The 24352-nt window shown below is 44.9% G+C and overlaps 1 protein-coding gene across 1 annotated transcript in view; it reads left to right on the top strand.

Moving 5' to 3' along the window:
* Positions 1-16929: 16929 nt before the first annotated feature.
* The window catches only part of LOC149119998 (uncharacterized), a 43621-nt gene continuing 36198 nt past the window's right edge, over positions 16930-24352 (top strand). The window contains exon 1 of the mRNA XM_089323202.1: positions 16930-17321. The gene's annotated coding sequence lies outside the window, so the exon portion shown is untranslated. The remainder of the gene's footprint in view (positions 17322-24352) is intronic.

Raw genomic sequence — 24352 nt, 5'->3', positions numbered from 1 at the left:
ATTAATCTTTCAGTCTGTCCTTCTCCAAGATAAATCTACATTGCTTCAAACATTTTTGATGTAGCACAATTACTACAACCTGGTTGATTCTGTATCCTGCAACTTTATGGAATGCATTTTTGGATTTAATAGTTTTTTAAATTTTCCTTTTTAAAGATCTATCTATTTTAGTCCAGCAACCACATGCCATTCCGCTATACCACGTGTGCACTGATTAGAGTCCTGGCTCTTCTACTTCCTATCCAGCTTCTTGCTAATGCACTGGAAAATCAGGGAAAGATGGTTCAGGTGCTTGGGCCTCTGCAACCTATGTTTCTGGCTCCCCAGCCATGCCACTGTAGACATGTGGGCAGTGAACCAAGATCAAAGATCTCTCTATCTCCCTGTAACTCTGCCTTTCAAATAAATGAAAGAAATCTTGAAAAATATTTATTTGCTATGTTTGCTTGCTATAATATTTATTTACTTGAAAGGCAGTTACAGAGAAAGAGAGAGAGAATCAGTTTTTCCATCTGCTGGTTCACTTCTGCAATAACCAGGGCTGGGACAGGCCAAAGCCAGGAGCCAGGAGCTTCTTTCCAGGTCTCCCATGTGGTTGCAGGGGCCCAGGCACTTGAACCTTGGACCCAGGTGTATTACCTGAGAACTGGAATGGAAGTTGATCAGATGGAACCCACACTGGTATCCCTATGAGATGCTGTTATTACAGGAGGCCACTTAACCTCCTCTGCCACAGTGCTGGTCCCTATTTGTCTTAAAAGCAGGAGACTCTGAGATAGGCAGAGACAGATGGGGAGAGAGAGTAAGAATGACAGTTTATTTCTTGAATGGCTACAACAGGCAGATCTTTGGCAGGCTGAAGCCAGCAGCCATCATTGTCTCTTACATTGGGTAACAGGCACATAAGGCTTGGACCATCCTCTGCTGCTTTCCCAGGCATATTAGCAAGAAACTGGATCAGAAGCAAAGTAGCTGGGATTAGAGCTGGGGCTCTGTTAGGGAATGCTGGCAGCACAAACAATGGCTTGACATGCTGCACAATTCAGGACAATGAATAGCCTCTCATGGAATCATTAGGGTTTTCTAAATAGCTAAGGTCCAGTTTTATTTCTTTTTCTCACTAATTGCTCCCACTAGATGTTTCAGTCCTATACACAATTGAGGTGATGAGAGTAGACATCCTTGTATTCTTTGTTGTTATAGGAAATGTTTTTCTTTTCTTTTTTTAAGATTTATTTATTTATTTCAAAGTTAGAGTTACACAGAAAGAGGAAAGGCAGAGAGAGATAGAGGGGTCTTCCATCTGCTGGTTCACTCCCCAGATGGCTGCAACAGCTAGAGCTATGCCATCAGAGGCCAGGAGCCAGGAGCTTCCTCCAGGTCTCCCACATGGGTGCAGGGGCCCAAAGACTTGGGCCATCTTCTACTGCTTTCTCAGGCCACAGCAGAGTTGGATCAGAAGAGAAACAGCTGGACTAGAACCAGTACCCATATGGGATGCCGACACTTCAGGCCAGGGCTTAATCCACTGCACCAAGCGCTGGCCCTGGAAATGTTTATATTTTCAAGGAGTCAGGAGAGACAGAGAGAAATCTTCCATGCTCTGGTTCATTCCTGATGGCTGCAATGGCCAGCCTTGGGCCAGCCGAAAGACAGGGGCTTCTTTTGGGGCTCACATGGGTTACAAGGGCCCAAGCATTTGGAGAATGTTCTTTTGACATTTCCTGGTCATTAAAAGGGAGTTTCATCAGAAGTGGAGCATCTGGGACACAAACAATGCCATATGAGAGGTTGGCATTAGATGGTGACTTTACCCAGTATTCCACGATGTCTGCCTAAGAGGAAAAGTTTTCAAATTTTCACTGTTGACTGTGGTGTTAGCTGTGAGCTTGTCATTTATGGCCTTTATTTTATTGAGATGCATTTCTTTTTTTAAAAGATTTATTTAGTATTTGAAAGTCAGAGTTACAAAGAGAGAGCAGAGGCAGAGATCTTCCATTCACTAGTTCAACTCCCCAAATGAATGCCCAACTGATGGCAGGGATGGGCCAGGTCAAAGCCAGGAGCCAGGAGCTTCATCCAAGTCTCCAACATAGGTGCAAGCAGTTGGGCCATCCACTGCTGCTTTCCCTGGCACAGTAGCAGAGACCTGGATCAGAAGTGGAGCAGCTGGGACTTGAATCAGTGACCATGTGGGATGCTGGTGCTGTAGACAGTGGCCTAACCATCTGTACTGCAACACTGGCCTTGTCTCTCTCTCTCTCTCTCTTTTTTAAAGATTTATTTATTTAATAGAGTTACACAGAGAGAAGAGAGGCAGAGAGAGAGAGAGAAAGAGGGAGAGAGAAACAGAGAAAGAGGTCTTCCATCCAGTGGTTCACTCCCCAGATGGCGAGAGAGAGAGAGAGAGAGAGAGAGAGAGGTCTTCCATCCAATGGTTCACTCCCCAGATGGCCGCAACAGCCAGGAGCTTCTTCCAGGTCCTCACTTGGGTGCAGGGGCCCAAGGACTTGGGCCATCTTCTACTGCTTTCCCAGGCCATCAACAGAGAGCTGGATTGGAAGTGGAGCAGCTGGTTCTAGAACTGGCACCCATATGGGATGCTGCCGCTTTAGGCCAGGGCTTTAATCTGCTGCACCACAGCATCAGCCCCTGGCCCTCTCTCTTGAAATTTTTAAATAATGAATCTGGGTTTGTTTTGCCAGATGCTTTTTTTCTTTGCAGCTGTTATAGAATACAAAATTAAGAGAATTTATATAACCTAAGAACCATTTTTTTGAAAAACAAATTCTAGCAGAAAAAAATAAATATATATGAGTGAATTTAATCTAGGAAGATAATTACCTGAATGCTGAATATTTTAAAATGTTGGTGAAGAAATTGAATACAACAGAAATAATTGAAACATTACTCAAGTTCATAAGTTAGAATAGTATTAGGATATTCTTACTATCCAAAGCAATATACAGACTCAGTGCAATTGCAAAGTTTCAATGCTATTCTTTAACAAAACTTTTTAAAAGATTTATTTATTTGAAAGAATTGCAGAGAGACAGAGACAGAGAATCAAGTGTTCCATCCACTGGTTCACTCCACAGATGGCCACAAAGGCTGTGGCAGGGTGCTAATCCAAAGCCAAGAAGCAGGATTTCTTCCAGGTCTCCAAGGACTTGGGCCATCTTCCACTGCTATCCTAGACCATAGCAGAGAGCTGAATCATAAGTGGAGTAGTCGGTACTTGAACTGGCACGCTAATGGGATGCTGGTACTGCAGGTGGTGGTTTTACCCACTAAACCACAGTGCCAACCAGCCCCTCTTTAACAAAATATTTTAAAGTCCCCAGAATTGTACAGAACTGTGAAGGATAATGAATAGTCAAGTCAATATTGAAGTAAAAGAAGAAAGCTGGAATGGTCACACTACTTAATATATTTTACAAAGCTATAGTAATCAAAATAGCATATCACTGGCATTAAAGCACATACATTAAGCAATGGGGCAGAATAGAGAACAAGTCATTAACCCATAGTCAATTGACTTTTTTTTTTTTTTTGGACAGGCAGAGTGGACAGAGAGAAAGGTCTTCCTTCTATTGGTTCACACTCCAATGGCCGCTGCGGCCAGCGCACCGCGTTGATCTGAAGCCAGGTGCTTCTCCTGGTCTCCCATGTGGATGCAGGGCCCAAGCACTTGGGCCATCCTCCACTGCCTTCCTGGGACACAGCAGAGAGCTGGACTGGAAGAGGAGCAACTGGGACAGAATCCAGCACCCTGATCGGGACTAGAACCCAGTGTGCTGTTGCCACAGGCAGAGCATTAGTCTATTGAGCTGCGGAGCTGGCCAGTTAATTGACTTTTACGGTGTCTAGAACAGATGAAGAAAAATAAGTAGTCTCTTCAATACAAAGTGTTTGGAAAAGTCAACCAATTCTTTTTGCATTTGAAGAGAAATTATCCAGATAACATTGAGAGCCTAGAGTGCTTCATGAAATTTATGAGGTAATGTGAGGGTATTTTAAGGATGAAAAGAGAGGAGGTTGTAGGCATTTCTTTAATTTCTTTATTTGCTTACTTATTAATTAACAGGGAGAGAGAGAGGGAGAGATCTTCCACCTGCTGTTTCACTTCCCCAGATGGTGGCATCAGCCAGGGCTTAATCATGCCAAATCCAGGAGTCAGGAGCTTCTTCATGGTCTCCAGCCTGGGCAGCCAGGGCACAAGTACTTGGGTCATCTTCCACTGGTTTTGAAAGGCCATTAGCAAAGTGTTGGATTGGAAGTGCAGCAGCCAAGACTAAAATCAGTACTCATATAGGATGCTAGAGTCATAGTTGGCATTTTACCTGTTACACCACAACAGCAGCTGCTGTAGGTGTTTCTTTAAGAAAAAACTCCCTAGTTCTGGGTTTAGCTGTAGTGATCTTCTGCATAAATAGAAGGTTTACACAGCCAGTTTCTGCATAGCTTTATCTTGCAGGTGCATCACCATTCTACAGCAGTAATAAAAGCAACATGCTTTTTATTTCTGTACCTCAAATGAAACCAGAGAAATTAGTGATTTTTCTGCCTGAAAACTTTCAGTTTAAAGCCAGGAAGAGTCACTGATTAAGACTTTGTGTGCATGGGGCTTCCACTTTAGTGTAGAGGATAAAGCCACCGCCTGCCTTGGCAGCATCATACGGACATGGGTTTGAGTCCCAGATGCTCCACTTCTGATCCATCTTTGATAATGCACCTGGGAAATGAGCAGAGGATGGCCCAAGTCCTGGGCTCCTGCAACCACTTGGGAGACCTGGAAGAAGCTCTTGGCTCTTGACTTGGGTGGGCCCGTCTCTGGCTGTTGCAGCAATTTGGGGAGTGAACCAGCAGATGGAAGATCTCTGTGTCTCTCCCTCTCTCTCTTTGTAAGGCTATCTTTCAAATAAATAAATAAATATTTAGCAAAAATAAAAAAGGACTTAGAATGAGGCCAGACATTGCATTCTAAGACATGTTGAGTTGGGAAGCAGTCCACACAGCAGACTCATAGAATGACAATCATTTTAAATAGCATATAGATGTAGCATTAGGTGTGAGAATATTAAGTATCATATCTAGTTCTCATCTCTTTTTCAAAATGGGAGGGCACTCTAGAGATTGTAGTTCTAGCAGAGTCTTTTTGTGCCAGTTACTATCCATCATTCATTAAAAATCTTTATAACTTCTTTGCTTTATCTAATTTGCTTTAGAGTTCACACCAGTGACTCACTACATCTTGACTTTTGTTTCTTCCTTATGATGAAGATCTAGTTCTGAAATCACAGCTGATCAATCATGTTCCATCTGTCTCTTGTTGCAAAGTTGTATTTGACCTGGTTTTTCATGCAGACCCATGTCAAGATAGAAACATTTGATGAGAAGAAGTCAGTGTAAATATGTTTTTAGTCACATTTGATTAACAAGGAAGATTTAGGAGTGGTCATCAGGCTAACTTTATCTGTAGTCCATTGCTAAACTTAGATCTATCTGTTCTGTATACAGAAGTCGTTGCCCTGAAGTACCTAGCCAGGATTATTTTGCTGGGAATTGTACTTCTGCAGAAGTATGCCATTCAATAGGCCCAAAGTTCAAAATAAAAGTGTTTAACAAAACCAACAAGATGATAACAAATTGAGTTACATCTATGCATATAAGCTATACAGAAGTTATATGTGAAAACAATGAACAAGGTTACAAGCGAATAGCAGAATACCATAATTAACATCATATAAGTACACAGGAAATGCTTATTAACCTCAGTGAAAGTTTTCAGGCCCATGAACATGGGCTGGTATTGTGGCCCAGTGGTTCAGCTGCCATCTTTGATGCCTACATCCCATACGAGTGCCAATTTGAGTCACTTCTTATTTGGCTCCATGCTAATGGACCTGGGAAAGCAGTAGAAGATGACATAAGTGCTTGGACCCCTGTCACCCATGGGGAAGACTCAGATGAAGTTCCTGATTCCTGGCTTCAGCCTTGCCCCATTCCATCTATTGCAGCCATTTGTGGAGTATACCATGGATGGAAGACCTCTCTTTCTCTGTCTCTCCCTCTTTGTCTGTAATTCTGCCTTTCAAATAAATGAAAAACTAAATCTTTGAAATAAAACAAAAACAATGAACAGAGTTGTGATCTGAAAGAAGGAGTATTACAGTGTGCTAACTACTTACATTAAATATGTATAATGTCTGATCCAAAAATTCTGAAAGTTAAAAATTGAATCCAAGACAGGCTTATATTTTCTTTTTTACCAGCAATATCTGGTATTTTCAAGTTTTGGGGTTCACCAAGAAGTGAAAACTCTATTCACTAATTGCAAGGGTAGGAGTTCATGATGCCAGATATTCTGTGCATAATTTTTGTATATGCTAACGTTTTCAAGGATATTGTGGTATGATGATAATAGATTCTTCTTTTTTTAAATTTATTCATTTTTACTTGAAAGCCAGAATTACAAAGAGGCAGAGGCAAGAGGGGAGAAAGATGTCTTCCATCTGCTTGTTCACTCTTCCAAATGGCCACAATGGCCAGAGCTGGGCTGATCTGAAGCCACGAGCTTCTTCTGGTTCTCCCACACTGGTGCAGGGGCCCAAGGGCTTGAGCCATCTTCCATTGCTTTCCCAGGCCATAGCAGAGAGCCAGATCAGAAGTGGAGCAGTCGGGACCTGAATCATTGCCCATATGGGATGCCAGCACTGCAGGTAGCGACTTTGCTTGCTATGCCACAGTGCCGGCCCTGATAATGGATTCTTACTGAGCTCATACAATAACGTTGCCACAAGAAACCAAAAAAGTTTTGCATTTTAGAGGAATTAAGTAGGTGGAAAGGTAAACATTTCCATCTATTTATAAAACTATACTAAAGTATAGTAACCAATAGAAATTGTAGAAATCTTCCTGAATCTAGATGAAACACTGAAATGCAGAACCAAAAACATTTAAATAAAAGCATAGAAATCCATAAATATGATTAATTCAATCTCATGTAACTAATTCTGTGTATTTGAAAGACAGTTACAGAGAGAGACAGAGACACAGAGAGAGAGAGAGCACTTGCATTTGCTGGTTCACTCCCCAAGTGGCTGAAACAGTTGGAGCTGAGCTAATCTGAAGCTAGGATCCAGGAGCTTCTTCTGGGTCTCCCATGTGGATGTAGAGGCCCGAGGACCTGAGCCATCCTCTGTTGCTTTCTCAGGAACATGAATAGGGAGCTGGATCAACAGTGGAGCTCCCAGGACTCAAACTGGTGCCCATATGGAATGCTGGAGTGTCAAGCCAGGGCTTTAACCCACTGTGCCACAGCACTGGCCCCTCTACTAGCAGTTTAATGGGATATTTAGTTTTTTTCTTTCCTGCAGCATTCTGGAAATTAGTGTCTAAAGTAGCCTAAGATCTGTATTTAAGAATATTTTCTGCTAAACTGATTTCAAGTGTTTTTAGAAAATACAAAATTATCCATTGACATATCCAAGGGTCCAGCTAGAAATCTCAAGGTCAAAATGCTTAGAACCTTGATCCTGAGAAATCCTATCAAGAATGCAAAAAGGGCTTCACATGTTTGGTCAAAACTTCTCTTGTCATGAGCTGTACGGAATCCTCTCTGGATTTGGGGGACCAAAAATTGGGAATTTCTTACACCCAGGGGGCTGAAGCTCATGGCTCTAAGGCAATCACCATGTTGAAAAATGACTATTTGACTCCTCAGGTACCCTAGTCTCTACTGTGTACCACATATTGATTGTCAGAGTGCTTTGCTTGCACACTAGAGTTTCTCACCTGATTTCACTCAGATTTAAAAGCTGTAGGAAATCATGGAAGTAGCCATTAGGAGCTTAGGTCTCCAGACATCACCAGTCACTGGGTTCCACATTCCCCTTCCTTCCCACAACTAAGTTCAGCTAAGTCAAAGGAAAAGGGTAGCTCTTTGTATTTCCTTTCTGAAAACATCAATGCTGAAAACATTTAGGTGAAGTCTTCTCTAGAAATTTCACTTGGTTAATGCTCTGTCTGCGGTGCTGGCATCCCCTATGGGCACCAGGTTCTAGTCCCAGCTGCTCCCCTCCCAGTCCAGCTCTGCTGTGGCCCAGGAGGGCAGTGGAGGATGACCCAAGTGGTTGGGCCCCTGAACCTGCATGGGAGACCAGGAAGAAGCACCTGGCTCCTGGCTGCAGATTGGTGCAGCTCCAGCCATTGTGGCCATTTGGGGAGTGAACCAACAGAAGGAACACCTTTCTCTCTGTCTCTCTCTCTCTCTCTCTCTCACTGTCTGTAACTCTACCTGTCAAATAACAAAGAAAAGAAAAGAAAAGAAAAGAAAAGAAAAGAAAAGAAAAGAAAAGAAGAAATTTCAAGTTGGAGAGAACATTTATCCAAGGTCTATGATCTAGATAGCTGATTATTTTTAGCATCTTTGAGCAAGAATTGTTAATGAGCTTTTCATCTTAGATCACCAAAGTGTTCCAAGTTTCAGTGAAGCACCACAGAATTCAAAGGAAATCTCATCAATCTCTTCCTAGCAGTTTATTTCCTGACAGTCACCTCCCAATAAAAGCAGCCAAAAGAACTTCTAAGACCACAGACACACATTAATGGAGCCACATGCCAAGTCCATGTCTATAAATTAGCTTTCAAATGGTCAGGGATTGGGGTAGTAATCTTAAATCTCCATGCACAAGTCCACAAAACAAGACAAGCTGTGTGCCAAGAAAGAGGAGACAGAGCATGGAGCCACAGGCAGACCAGGTTTATTCAGAAGGTTGATTCACTCCAAGGTGAATGCGTGGCAGAGAGTTCCCAGCAAACACAGCAAAGAGAGAACCCTCTGTCTTACAGACTGGTGCTTTATATAGCACAAAGTGCTGGGAAGGAGCTTGGAGGTCTGAGCTAAAGCAGGGCTGCTGAGATAGAGAAGAGCTTGGGCTAGATTTAAAGGTCCTTTGAGGTCACAGTGTGAGCTGGGAGGGGTTTGGGCTGAGGCTGGGCTCTGAGGCTGAGCACTGAGATAGAGGGAGACAGCTTGGGAGGAGTGGGGGAGATCTCAGGCTGATAGCAGAGTTTTCACATAGTGTTGTGTCCAAAAGTTGAGGCAGAGCAAGGCTGGTCAAGGCGGGGTGGGGGGGAGAGGCTGTATTAGCAAGTCAGAGAAACAGGGGACTGCTTTTTGTGTAGGTGAGAGATCAACATGGACATAAGGATTTTTGTCCTTTCTCCATCACTGTGTTTGACAAAGTCAGAATAAAGCAGACTTTGGTGGGAAATTTCTGATATAAATTCTATAATAAAATTTAGCCAATCACAATCTTTTGCAGTTCGGATAGATTTCTGTGGGTGATCCCATGGGACTGCCTGCCCTGCCCATGCAGGAGGTTGAGAGGGCATGGTGCGCTATGCCTCCCAGGAGGGACCCCACAGCCTGGCTGCTGGCAAGTGGCAGGAGCTCCAGGCCCATTTCCTCCATCCCCTCTTCCTGTTGGAAGCCTTGTGGCTATGCTTTTGTGGTTCATAAACAGAGAGCTGATAAGCAACTCCCAGACATGGGCTGGTTGCACAAAGGAGCCCAGGGGCCTATGTGTGCTAAGTGACCTAGAAGTCAATTAGTTGGAGGTCTTTTGGCATGTTGCCCCTTCTGCTCTATAGACTTGCTGTTGCCACCCAAGGTTTTTTCTTCCCCTCTTCCCCTATAAATTCTGAGCCTGATTGCTAAAAAACAGACAGGCTCATCAGGCCTGTCTCCAGTGTTTCTTGTGGAGAGATGCTGTTGCTCTTCCAGCCGGACAGCTGAGGGTCTCACGCAAAGAGACCACAGATGCCAGTCTTTAGATAATGGGATTCATGTTTGGCTGCCTTTCAGCTGGGAACCTGAGGAAATGTCTAGCAAGGGTGAATGCCATAGGAGTTGTCAGAGACCTAGTTGAGAAAATGATGTGCATCACCAATGGCAAAATCCAGCTCTAATGACAGAACTCCCAATCCCAATATGGAGCCACACATTTAGCATCTTTCAAGTCAGCAAGGAGTACTTACATTTTGCAAGAACTCTCAGTCAAGTCTCAAGCTATGTGCATGCCTATATTTGTTTTAAGCAAATATCATTTGTTCGGCCATGTGTAGGAAAGATAAGCAGAATATTAGCCACATTAGGCCCTTTATTCACAAGTTCCAACATCGTTACTGGCACCAATTCAGATTTAAGAGGAAGGCAATTGCTAACCTTGGGTGTGCATCTTGGGGAAGGGGCAAAGGAGATGCTGTGTTTCCTGTCTTTGCTCATTTTCTAGCCTGCAAACCTTTCTTCTTCTCTAGTAGCCCCAGGCAAGAAATCAGCCTGCTTCACTTGCTCATAGGTTCTTCTTGAAAATCCCATGGCGCGGGCGGTGCCATAGCTCACTAGGCTAATCCTCCGCCTTGTGGCGCTGGCACACTGGATTCTAGTCCCGGTCTGGGCACCGGATTCTGTCCCGGTTGCCCCTCTTCCAGGCCAGCTCTCTGCTGTGGCCTGGGAGTGCAGTGGAGGATGGCCTAAGTGCTTGGGCCCTGCACCCCATGGGAGACCAGGAGAAGCACCTGGCTCCTGCCATCGGATCAGCGTGGTGTGCCGGCCACAGCGCGCTGGCCGCGGTGGCCATTGAAGGGTGAATCAACAGCAAAAGGAAGACCTTTCTCTCTGTCTCTCTCTCACTGCCCACTCTGCCTGTCAAAAAAGAAAGAAAGAAAGAAAGAAAGAAAGAAAGAAAGAAAGAAAGAAAGGGAGGGAGGGAGGGAGGGAGGGAGGGAGGGAGGGAGGGAGGGAGGAAGGAAGGAAGGAAGGAAGGAAGGAAGAAAGAAAAGAAAATCCCATTGCCCACTCTCCCTCTGTCTGACCCTCATTCATATCAGGCATGTGAGTAAACACATGGGACAGCACCCAACATTGCACATCAAGTTGTCATTATGACCCATAACCTGCATACATTAACCAGAATCTCATCTGGTGGTCTCTCAATATCACCCACCCAGCTTGTTGTACTCAATTCAGGCTCCTCTAAGTTCAGAGCAGCATAAGGGGATGGACATGTAGTCAGGAGTCCACCCTGCCTTGCAGGGCTACCCCTGCCACATCACCTTCTGAAAATATTGTTGCTATGGCAACTTTCCAACCTTGAGGCCAGTGCTGCATACTTCCTCTGCCTGTAGGTCTACACACATCCCTTGGCCTCATCAGGCACTCCAGGAGCAGACTTGCTCCATGCATACTGCAATGCTGGCCAGAGGCAGGATTAGCTCAAACCACTGCCACCAGTCATCCCTGATGTGTCAACAGCTGCAGCCAGTACCACGAGGCCACAGCTCACAGCACATCTGTGACCATCCTATTCTGTGGGCAGATGTGTGATGTGGCAAGCCTCTGAGTCTTTTGCTGGATCCTTTAACCAATGGGCTCTAGAGGGGCAGGGCCTTTCCTCCCCAACTGTTTTCTACACTGTCAAGACAGTGCCTGCCCAACTCTGGTCTTAGGGGATTTGTCATTGTTCCAGGAGCATGTACTCAGGGGTGGATGGCTGGGCACTTCTGAAGTGTGAACAGGATTTTCTGTGTTTTGTTTTGTTTTCTTTCTTTCTTTTTTTTTTTTTTTTTTTTTTTTTGCTTTGTAAGGAGGACTCTATGGTTGAACATGACCAAAGTCCCCTGCCTCAGTTTTCTCACCTTCAAGTACACCCATAAGGTGAGAATAGATTCATGAGTCTTCCATTTACATGATACCTCAAGATTCTCTTCATTCAGCCATTCACATTCACATGTGCCCGGTGATGTGGGGCTAACAGAGGTCTGGTGGCTTGAGAGGTTTATGCTAAGAAGACAAGGTCAGGAATGAGCCTTCCTATGAAAGAGGGAATCTCAGGGTTAAAAAGATTCTGGCTTCAAATGTGGGGAGCTCCCACAGTCCCCTCAGCCAAGGCCAGAGATGATTTTCTCTTTCTTGGTTATGCCTCTCTGCCAAGACATGGGCACTAGGATACAAGTTGGGAGATCCCAGCCTAGTCCAAGTTGATGATTGGTTTGACAGCCTGCCAGTCAAGATCCATGTGCTGATCCCAGCTTTAGTTACCAAGCTTCTACCTACCATCTGCCTATTTTCATTTCATACAACGGTGTCATTTCTGGGCTCTGCTACCTCTGAGATCTGACTCTTTTTTAAAAAAAGATTTATTTATTTATTTGAAAGTCAGAGTTACACAGAGATAGAAGGAGAGGCAGAGAGAGAAGAGGTCTTCCATACACTGGTTCACTTCACAGTTGGTGGCTGGAATAGCTGGAGCTGCACTGCTCAGAACCCAGGAGCCAGGAGATTCCTCCAGGTCTTCCCATGAGGGTGCAGGGGCCCAAGGGCTTGTGCCATCTGCTTTCCCAGTCCACCGCAGAGTTCTGGATCAGAAGTGGAGCAGCTGGGAATTGAACCAGTGCCCATATGGGATGCTGGCACTGTTGGGGGTAGCTTTACCCTCTACACCACAATGCCAGCCTGAGATCTGACCTTAACCTGGTGGGTTCCTACCTGATGGGCATGGCATCCACAAATGATGTAGGTGACTGTATTCTGCACCCACAACTTTTGTCACATTGTTTTTAATTATCTATGTCCTTGTCATTTGTCCACCAGGACTGAAATCACCTTTAGGGTAATCATGATATTCACAGTATTCGTATTGCATCAATCATACCCAGGAGAGTACCAGGCATAATGCAGACAAGTCACCCCTGTCTCCCTTCCTCCTTTGCTCCTCGTTCCCACAGTGCTAGGGGCTCTTGCTCTTCTCCTCCTCCACCCCTCCCTCTGCACAGCTACCACCACCATGAGACCCACACACCATGCTCCTCTACTCCCTCTGACCCCATACACTCTCCAGTTCCAGTGGATCCTAACAGGATGACATATCAAGTGTGGAGGTTTAGTTGTACTCATGAAGCGAAGCTACAGAGCTCCACTATCACTAAGTGAATTGTGGATGTTGGCCTTGGAAGCTCCGATTCTTGTGCTCAGTTCTATGGTCCTATGACAACTGAGGACATCGCAGGAATTAAGGAGATGCCTGCCTGCATATCCCATTCAGTTAGGAGCCACAGAGCTCTGCAGCATTGTTGTTGGAGCCCTTTCCATTTATTCACTGCTCAAACCTATTGCTTTCTTTTCTGCTTTGTGTCCATCCACTCATATCAGAATAGCCAGGACAGTGAGTTTTTATGAGTCATGATGGTGAGCCAGTGGCTAGACACCTTACTTGGACTTTATAATGTGCATTTTGGCTGTTCCAGGAAATTGTTTTTTTAAAGATTTATTTATTTATTTGAAATAGTTACACAGAGAGAGAAGGAGAGGAAGAGAGGGAAAGGTCCTCCATCCGTTGGTTCATTCCCAATTGGCTGCTATGGTCGGAGCTGTGTCAATCTGAAGCCAGGAGCCAGGAGCCTCTTCCAGGTTTCCCACATGGGTGCAGGGGCCCAAGGCCTTGGGTCATCTTCTACTGCTTTCCCAGGCCATAGCAGAGAGCTGGATCAGAAGTGGAGCAGCCAGGACTTGAACCGATGCCCATATGGGATGCCACACTGCAGGTGGCAGCTTTACCCACAATGCCATAGTGCTGGCCCCTCCCCAAGGAATTTTTTTTACTTCTTTCCTGCTTAATTGTGCTTTAGTTACCTAAGGTTGATGAATCTATAAATTGTGAATTAGTGAGGTATTCCAAATTTAGCTTTGAAATATATGATTTTGTGGGTTTTTTAACTTAACTTTTTTTTTATAAATTTTTTTTTTGACAGGCAGAGTGGACAGTGAGAGAGAGAGATAGAGAGAAAGGTCTTCCTTTTACCATTGGTTAAACCCTCCCATGGCCGCGGAGGCCAGCGTGCTTCGGCCGGCGCACTGCACTGATCCGAAGGCAGGAGCCAGGTGCTTCTCATGGTCTCCCATGGGGTGCAGGGCCCAGGCACTTGGGCCATCCTCCACTGCACTCCCAGGCTACAGCAGAGAGCTGGCCTGGAAGAGGGGCAACCAGGACAGAATCTGGCGCCGCGACCGGGACTAGAATCCGATGTGCCGGCGCCACAAGTTGGAGGATTAGCCTATTGAGCCACGGTGCTGGCCTTTTTATAAATATTGAGCATTACTACTCCTTTTTAAAAATATTTATTAGCTTATTTATTTCAAAATCAGAGTTACACAGAGAGAGGGGAGGCAGAGAGAGAGAGAGAGAGAGAGAGGTCTTCTATCTGATGGTTCACTCTCCAATTGGCCACAATTGCCAGAAGTGTGCTGATTCAAAGCCAGCAGCCAGGAGCTTCCTCCAGGTCTCCCATGTGGGTGCAGGGGACCAAGTATCCTCTACTGCTTTCCCAGGCCATAGCAGAGAGCTGGATTGAAAGTGGAGCAGCCAGGTCTTGAACAGGGGCCCATATGGGATGCCGGTACTTCAGGCCTGGGTGTTAACCTGCTGCACCACAGCGTCAGCCCCTGAATTTTACTTTTTTATTTAGACCTTTCTTATAGAAATGGATTATGTCTTTTAGTTTCTAAGTAACTGCATCATAATGAGGACCATTGTAGATTGTAGCAGTGAAAAATATTTGGCTTGATGATCAACATAAGGCTTATAGATAGTAGCTACCCATGAGATTGTGTCTTGGATTTAGGGGAAGTTTATGTCAGTTGGAGGTAGCCTTTAATTACTGATGAACATGAATGTACTGAGAACTCCTTATCCATTAAATAATAAAATCCAAATGAAGATTTACACACGAGTTCCCTCCTGCCTTCATCTACCATTGAAATCCTGTTGTTTCTGCCTTTTGGATCTCCCTGTAATCTGTTGCCTCTTCTTCATTCCCACTACCACCATACCTTGGTTCAGGTCCTACTAAATTACCTTTGATATACTTTTTAATTGACCTCTCTGCTTTTTGTTTTTCTTACCTTTGTGTAAAGCCTCTTAGTTCATCCAAACATTTTTCTGATTGCTCAGGTTCTCTTACTCCAATATCTAGGAAAATCATGTGGCTGGTAGTTCTTTCAACACACCACACAAAAGAATGCTCAGTAAATGCTTACTAAATAATGAATGGAATGCCTTACAAAGCTAGGGTGAACATTTAACCTGCTTGGTCCTCGATGGTTTCTGTTTATACATTTCAACCCTGTGTCATTATGAATATGTCTCTTTTATTATCAAAGTTGTCTCTGAGCAACAAATTATACATTCATCTAATTGTGTGTGTTATCAAATAGATATCTATTTCATTATCTCTTCAACTAGGTAGTTATTGGGGATCAGAAATTGTATTTTTTTAATTTTTATAGCCTCATTTATTCATTGAACTAAAAGAATGACTCTATCAAGATGCTGAGTTTCAATGTCAAAGCAAACATGTTTCTTGCCCTCCTGAATTTTCAATCTGCAAGAAAAAGCAGTCTACACAAAGAATATCACCTGACATAATAAACATTAGTGTGAAATGAATGGATACATTTAAGCATTCCTAATCCAGCAATTCTAATCCCATGAATTATAATTGACAGAAGTAATCACAAACAGAACTCCATGTCATCCTGCTTCCATTTACATTTCTACTTAAAATCTTAAAATTCAAACACCACAAATATACCTAAGAATGCATAATATTTATATGCTATCTTGATATTAAGCATGAGAAAAATAACCATACAGCAATAGCAATTTTGAACCTCCTTTCTTTTTTAGATAAGTTATAATACTATGTGTTTCTCTACAGTGAAGATTAGGATTGTAGATACTCTTCCTCTCCCTCACTTTTTATTTTAGAAATGAGAAATCTGGGGTTTTAGAAACTGAGCTCCAAGATAAAAGAAATATTTCTTTTTTTAAAAGAAGATTTTTTTTTTATTTGAAAGGCAGAGTTACAGAGAGGCAGAGGGAGAGAGAGAGAGAGAGAGCAAGAGAGAGAGAAGTCTTCCATGCACTGGTTCACTCCCCAAATGGCTGCAATAGCCATAGTTAAGCAGATCCAAAGCCAGGAGCCAGGAAATTCTGCGTCTCTGATGTGGATGCAGGGTCCCAGGCATTTGGGCCATCTTCTGCTGCTTTCCCAGGCTACAGCAGAAAGCTGTATTGGAAGCGGAGCAGCAGGGACTTGAACTAGCCCCCATATAGAATGTCGGTGCTGAAGGCGGAGGCTTAGCCCACTATGCCACAGTGCTGGTCCCGAAAGACTTCTTAAACCAATATTTCATGTTGGTTGGCCTTTAAGCTAGACTTTTTTTTTTTTTTTTACCATACTTCCATGGGCAAATTCAATTCTAATCTCTTTTCACCTCAGCTTTCTCTTTGTAAATTGAGAATATGGTCTCCAGAATTAACCCAAGGTATAATTGATACAAAGTAAGGCATTTACTCTGTTAATCTGGACTCTAGAAGATACTTGGCAATGTTAGTCCTGTATCCAGTTCTCTTTTTTTCTTCCTTTTTTTTTTTTTTTTTTGTACTTGGTGAATTAGAGGGTGGTGTAAAATACTTTGAAAAGAACCACAAATAAAAGACAGAAGTAAAAATCATATTCTCAAATCTAGATGTTAAACTATGCTGCGTACACCTGTGCTGAGAGTTACATTGAAATCCTTGTCATTCGTTACTTGAGAGAAGCTGTCCAGGAATAAAGCAGCAGGGGATTTTCCTGAGGGAAACAGCGTGTGTGAGGGAACTGGGATTTGGGACTCAGCAGCAGTGGCTGTCACTTTTTAATATTTTGTTCAAGAAAGGAAGAACAGCAGCTGACCCTTGAGATCTGGGGTGGGAAGGAAGGGAAGGAGGGATGTAAACAAAAGCAAACGCTCTCTAGTTCCCAGCCTGTCTCCACCCACCCCGCACTGAAGCCCTAGGAGAGGGCCAGTAAGTCTATCTAGGAATGCCCTGGCCTGGACTCCATTTCCCAGAGTCACCCGGTGCTCTAACGTTTCCTGCTCTGAATGCCTGTGCGTGTGCATGTGGGAGAACGTGCGCATGCGTGCCTTTCCCTGTGGCTCGGGGCTGGGAACAGAAGTTCTTTTACTGATCAGAGAGGTCCCTGAGAGGCCGCGCTGCTCCTTCTCCCACATTCACTGGGGAGACTTGCTGTGCAAGTGCAATTGCAGGCGGTTCGGGAGCACACACCCCAGACCTGCCGCCCGCTGCTTCTGTGCCTCTGCATCTGCCACCGTGGGCCCCAAGTTCCAGCGACTTCTCCTGTCCCACACTCTCCGCTTTGCTCCCCGTGTGTCCTGAAGGAAGGGGACGTGCTCCCGAGAGTTTCCACAGCAAGTATGGAGAACAGGAGGGGCACAGATGTGTGTGTGGGAGAGGGGAGGGTGGCGGGTGGCGGCTCCCAGACCTCGATCACTTGCTTCTCAGTGATGCTGGGAGCTTCTCCGGCCGAGTCAAGTCTGGGGCCCAGGTGTTGTGTCTCCCACCACCGCTTCCCAGTCTCCCGATGCACGGCCGGTCCCATGGGCTGCCTCGCTCAAATTCTCCTTAAAGTACACTGGACGAGGAACGGCACCAGCAGGGCAGTTGAGAGCACACTGAAGGAAGGAGTCCCTAGATTTAAATAAGCCCAGTTCTCACTTGGGTGGATCAGAGAATGCCTTGTGGCTGGGCCTCCGGCTATATCCCCTGGTAGTTCCAGCTGGGCGGGGCTCAGTGGCCCTCAGCCAGAGCCTGAGGCAGTGGAGAGGTGGAGATGGCAGATCAGAGTAGGCTCTGGCTCCTGGCCCCCATGCTGGACCCCGCGGACACATTTTCAGCTGGGGCGCTGTGTGTTTGGCTGACTTTCCCAGCAGCACGTGAAGCTTGTGCAGTAGCTTTGTGGATTGATCGCTCCTCCGTGTTTAATTAACAGACTCTTTTTCAATCTGGAGCTTGAGGCCATGGAAATGTAGCTGATTTATTTTCCTGTGTTTCGATTTCTGTCTTCAACCCTTCTTTCTTCTCATGTTATTAGGGATGTGAACTTTTATTACCTGCTGCTAATCCCTTTGCAAAGTGAGAAGTGAACTGAAATTAATGCAAGTCTACCGTGTGAGTTAATAATGAGCTACTTCAATCTGCATTTTCATAGTGGAGAGCTACGAAAACATAAATACAGAAAAGTATCAGTTTTTCTTGTCTAGTTCTTTACAGTCACTCAATGCTCCACCAAGCTGATTATCTTACAGTCCATACGGTTTTAATTAAGGGGGCCAGTTACTTTTTTTTTTTAATTTGACAGGCAGAGTTAGAGAGGAAGGTCTTCCTTCTGGTGGTCACCCCCCAAATGGCCACTATGGCTGGCGCACTGTGCTGATCTGAAGCCAGGAGCCAGGTGCTTCCTCCTGGTCTCCCACGTAGGTGCAGGGGCCCAAGCACTTGGGCCACAGTAGAGAACTGGACTGGAAGAGGAGCAAATGGGACAGAATCCAGTGTGCATATGGGATGCCGGCACTGCAGGCAGAGGATTAACCAAGTGAGCCACGGTGTCGGCCAGTTACTTTAAAAAAAAAATTATTTATTTATTTTAAAGGCAGAGTTACAGAGAAGCAAAGACACACACACACACACACACACACAGAGAGAGAGAGAGAGAGAGAGCTCCCATCTGCTGGTTCACTCCCCAGATGGTCACAATGGCGAGAACTGCATGGATCTGAAGCCAGAGGCCAGAACCTTCTTCCAGGTCTCCCACACAGGTACAGGGGACCAAGCACTTGGGCCATCTTCCACTGCTTTCCCAGGCCATAGCAGAGAGCTGGATCAGAAGTGGAGCAGCCAGGTCTTGAACCAGCACCCATATAGTTTTACCCGCTCAGCCACAACACCAGCTTCAAGTTACTTTTCTTATTCTGGGTTCTGAGTTTAACCCCATGACATTTTCAACATGGGAGGATATTAGTGATAGATTTTCAAAATGACTGGTCTGTGGAAGCCTTTGTACAAGGTGTTAATGTGAAGAGGGTAAGGAAGCAAAGAGAAAATGTGCCCCTCTCCCCCACAGAGATGCCCACACAGTATGGTAAAAGATGTGGCTTTGGGCTGGCACTGTGGCTCAGTAGGTTAATCCTCTGCCTGTGGTGCCAGCATCCCATATGGGAACCAGTTCGAGTCCCAGCTGCTCCTCTGATCCAGCTCTCTGCTATGGCCTGGGAAGGCAGTAGAAGATGGCCCAAGTGCTTGGGCCTCTGCACCCATGTGGGAGACCCAGAAGAAGTTCCTGGCTCCTGGCTTTAGATCAGTGCATCTCTTCTGGCCATTTTGACCACCTGGGGAGTGAACCAGCAGAAGGAAGACCTTTCTGTCTGTCTATCCATCTCACTGTCTGTAATTCTACCTCTCAAATAAACATGTTTTAAAAAAAGAGAAATGTGGCCCTGAAAACTATTGCTATAGACTAACTTTCAGTGTAATGAAGTTTTCACTTGATTAACTGAGTGATTCATAGACTCTGTTAGAGTCCTGTTGTCACCAGATTACTAATCTGTGAAACTCATTTAGCATAGTAAGGTTACCTAGGAAGTAAGAATAGAAAGGGAATCCTGGATAGAGGTTGCTAGGGTGACAGCATTCTTCCTCTGAAACCCAGTGTGTTTTGACCTTTTCTCGCATGTACTCCCTATCACAGTGCTTGTGAGTGGGCAAGCAGTTATGTGTTTCTGCTGAGAAGAGCTGCTTCATACCCAGGAAACAACTGTAAGACACTTTCTCAGCAACTGTGTTGTGTGTACATTAATACGAACTTGAAAACAGCCAAGAACAGGATTCCTGGACTACTCAGGCTAACTCACTGTCCTTGGCACATCATTCCCTGCTCTGCAATAAGTTTCTGGCAAGTTCTTTAAAATTTTTAGGAGAGACATATTTCACATGAGAGACATAATCTGGTAATGCAGCAGTGATGTCTTTAAGAAAAGGTGCCATGTGAGGAAGCAGTCTGATGTGTCCATTCATCTTCCCATTAATAACTCTCATTGATGTCTACCACAGGGTGACAGAAGCAATCCTCCTTCTGAATTGCATGAAGCCAGGAGGATTCCTCTACAGTTTATCTGAGCTTTCCTTGTATGAGGGAATCACCAAAATACTACATTATATAGGGTTTTTTTTAATGCATTTTATTTTCTTAAAAGGCAGATTTACAGAGAGACACAGAGAGGTCTTCCATCCCTTGGTTCACTCCTCAAATGGCCACAATGACTTGGGCTGGGCCAGGTGAACCCAGGAGCTAGAAGCTTCTTCTGGTTCTCACACTTGATTTCAGGGGCCCAAACACTTGGGCCATCATCCTCTGCTTTCCCAGGTGAATTAGTAGGGAGCTATATTGGAAATGGAGCAGCCAGGTCTTGAACCAGTGCCCATGTGGGGTGCTGGCACTGCCAGGGTCTGCTTAACTTACTATATCAGTCCCATGTGCATTTCTTCAATGGGGGAGGGGTTAATTTTTTTCTAATAGGACTCTCAAAATAAAGATTATAATGTGTAGTAGATGATGATTTTGGTTATATTTTGAGTTTCATTAAATTTCTATATTTTTGAAGTTAATGAGTACTAGTAGTTATTTTTTTTTAAATATTTATTTATTTTACTTGAAAGTCAGAGTTACAGAGAGGAAAGGCAGAGAGAGAGAAGTCTTCCATCTGCTGGTTCACTCCCCAGTTGGCTACAGTGGTCGGAGCTGTGCCGATCCAAAGCCAGGAGCCAGGAGCTTCTTCTGTGTAGTAGTTATCTTATGCTATCCTTGCTTTGGATAAACAAACTCTCCCATCCCTCATTTAAAATGCTTTTTAAAATAGGTTTATTTTGAGGACTGGCACTGTGGCATGGCAGGTGAGGCTGCCACCTACAGTGCTGGCATCCCGTATGGGTGCTTGTTTGAGATCCAGCTTCCTGCCATGGCCTGGGAAAGCAGTGGAAGATGGCCCAAGTTCTTGGGTTCTGCACCGCATGGGAGATCTGACAGAAGCTTCTGGCTCCTGACTTCAGATAGATCCAGCTCTGGCCATTGCAGCCATTTGGGGAGTGAATCAGTGCATGAAAGACCTCTCTCTGTGCCTCTGCCTCTCTGTAACTCTGCCTTTTAAATAAATAAATAAATATTTACATGCTACACCACTGTGCTGGCCCCAAGACCTAACAGGTTTTCTGGGTGCTTATCTTGGGGTTCACTTTGAACACTAAGCACAGTTATTCTGTGTGACTGAATATTTCATGTTCCTTCTTATGGAAAAGTTTTTCTCATGATCTGAGTGATTGGCTACATCTGCCCATAGTGGAAACTAAAACTTAATTTGGCATTTGAACACCCAGAGTGCTGAGTCCCGTAATCTCCTGAATTTAATCAAAAAATGTGTTTTGAAACATTTGGTCTGTGGGTAGGCAGGGCAGTTTTCCTGGATCCCTGTGAGAATTGATGAGCTGATGGTGTGTTTCTACCCCACATTATATTCTGAAATTTACTTCCTTTTATTTTCCTAAAATTACTATATTTGTAATTTGCTCCCCCTTTCTGAAATGTTTGTGCTTCTGTCCTCCTTACAAGCATGGACATAAGTAGCCCTTTTCCTTCTCTCTCTCTCTCTCTCTCTTTTTTTTTTTTAAACAGGCAGAGTGGACAGTGAGAAAGAGACAGAGAGAAAGGTCTTCCTTTGCCATTGCTTCACCCTCCAGTGGCCACCGTGGCCGGCACACCACGCTGATCCAAAGGCAGGAGGCAGGTGCTTCTGGTCTCCCATGGGGTGCAGGGCCCAAGCACTTGGGCCATCCTCCACTGCACTCCTGGGCCACAGCAGAGACCTGGCCTGGAAGAGGGGCAACAGGGATAGAATCCGACACCCCGACCGGGACTAGAACCCAGTGTTCCGGTGCCGCAAGGTGGAGGATTAGCCTAGTGAGCCATGGCGCCGTTTCTTTTCCTTCTCTTTATGATGTTACAAGAGCAGTGGGATATTGCAGCTCTCTCCCCTGGCAGCACATCTTCCTCAGTACGTCTCTTTGAATTAGACCCTGGGTTAACTTGGCTGCACAAAAGGCATATATCTAAACCCAGTGTACCTAATGAATGAAAGTCATCATAAAATCAATATGCCTTGTAAACCTCTCATCTCTTGTTTTGGAATGTGTTGTGAATGTGTCTTTTATGTCAGTGTCTGTAAGCCGGAGACTTCCCACTTAAGGCAGAAGGCTGCTGAGGGACAGCACAACTGTAGCTTTGCTCTGTTGCTTTACTGTGGCTACTCTCTCACCCTCTCTATTTTATTAAGATTTAAAAATTTTATTTTAAAGCAGAGTTACAGAGAAAGAGGCAGAGACAGAAGGATGGGGATCTTGCATCTGCTGGTTCACTCAAGAGACTGCAATGAATAATGCTGGCCCAGCCTGGAAGTCCAACCCAGTGTCCCACATTGGTGCAAGGACCCAAGTACTTGTGCCATCTGTTTCTGCTTCCCTAGTTGCATTACAGGGAGCTGGATCAGAAGTGGAACAGCTGTGACTTAAACTGGCACTCATGGGGCTGGCATTGTGGCACAATGGGGAAAGCTACCATCTGCAATGCTAGCTTCCCAGATGAACAGCCGTTCATGTCCCAGTTGCTCCACTTCTAACCTAGCTCCCTGCTGATGGTCTGAGAAAAGCAGCAGCAGATGACTCAAGTGTTGGGGCCATTGTAACCCATGTGGGAGACCCAGATGAAGTGCCTGGCTCCTGGTTTCTGTGTGCTTCAGCCCTGGCCATGGCAGCCATCTCAGATGGAAGATCTCTCTCTTTTTTAGCATTTATTTATTTATTTACAAGGCAGAGATAGAGAAAGGGAGAGAATGAGAAAGAGATTTTCCATCTGCTGGTCTACTTCCTAGATGGCTGCAATGGCCAAGACTGGGCCAGGCCCAAGCCAGGCACCAAGAGCTTCATCCAGGTCTCCCACTTGGCTGTCAAGGACCCAGGTATTGGGCCATCTTCTACTTTTCCAGGGCCACTAGCAGAGAACTGGATCAGAAGTGGAGCAGCCAGGACATGAACTGGTGCCTATACCAGATGCCAGCACTGCAGGCAGCAGCTTTACCTGCTAGTCCACAATGCCATCCCATCTGACTCTCCCTCCTCTCCATAACTCTGACATTTTTTTAAGATTTATTTTATTTATTTGACAGAGTTACTGATAGAGATAGAGACAGATAGAGAGGTCTTTAGTCTGCTGGTTCACTCCCCAAATGGCCACAGTGACCAGATCTGAGCTGATCTGAAACCAGGAGCCAGTAGCTTCTTCTGGATTTCCCACATGGATATAGGGGACCAAGGACTTGGGCCATACTGTGCCACTTTCCCAAGCACATTAGCAGGCAGCTGGATTGGAAGTGGAGCAGCCAAGACCTGAACCAGGGACCATATGGGATGCAGGCCAGTATCTCAACCAGCTGTGCCACAGCACTGGCCCCCAAAACTCTGACTTTCAAATAAATAAATCTTTTTTAAAGGATGGACACACATATTGGATCCCAGCATTTTATTTGGTGGTGGTTTAATCCACTGTGCCACAAAGCCAGCCCTACCCTTTATCCTGGTGACTTGTGTGTCAAGATCTGGGTAATATCTGCTGAACAACTGTTGGTATTATGGTAGACTCTTCTGTTTTATTTTGGTTCTCATTTGTTGAGTTTATTTTGGCTGCCACTTTTGGGGAGCAAGCTGTGATGTCATCAGTGGCTAAAGCTGCTGTGTGTTAGGCTGGCACTGATTCTACCTTTCCATTTCTTCAAGTAGAAGTGGAAAATGAAATCCTCTCAAAACTAACATGCTACAAGTAACAACTGGAAATCAAGCTTCCTTTCTTCCCACCTAACAGACCCAGCTGGTCTCTGTGTTTCTCATTTTAGCCCAAACCTACATCAGATTCCTAGAGCAGAAGGAAGCTTATTTTTTAATGCAGAATTCATAGATGTGGTTGTCCATTCACCTCTGAGAATTAAAGCCATCACTCTGCTTTTTGACTGGTTTTCAATTTGTGGTGGTGCCCTCTCTCACAGGAGGACAGAGTCCTCACAGAAGAATACACCTAGGAGGAGAAAACTTCAAGGAGTGGGTTTTCCAAAGTGAAATGGAATTCTGGCCTGGACATCCTCGAGATCATGATCAGCAGAGTGGGGAAATTCTTGGCTATGTCCATTCACATCCTTTCCTTTTTGATCATTGTATTCCTCCCTTACATAGTGCTCTGTGCTCTCCTTCTGATGCACACACACAAGTCATGTCTGTGATTGAGGCTGTTTGTGAACCACTGCAGCATCTGGAGTTGCCTTTGTCTCCATCTCTAACCAGAAACTCAGATG

Source organism: Oryctolagus cuniculus, chromosome 21, assembly GCF_051225735.1.
Source record: "Oryctolagus cuniculus isolate XC-2025 breed Fujian yellow rabbit chromosome 21, ASM5122573v1, whole genome shotgun sequence".
NCBI classification, from domain to species: domain Eukaryota; kingdom Metazoa; phylum Chordata; class Mammalia; order Lagomorpha; family Leporidae; genus Oryctolagus; species Oryctolagus cuniculus.
This window is presented reverse-complemented; position numbering and strand designations above follow the sequence as displayed.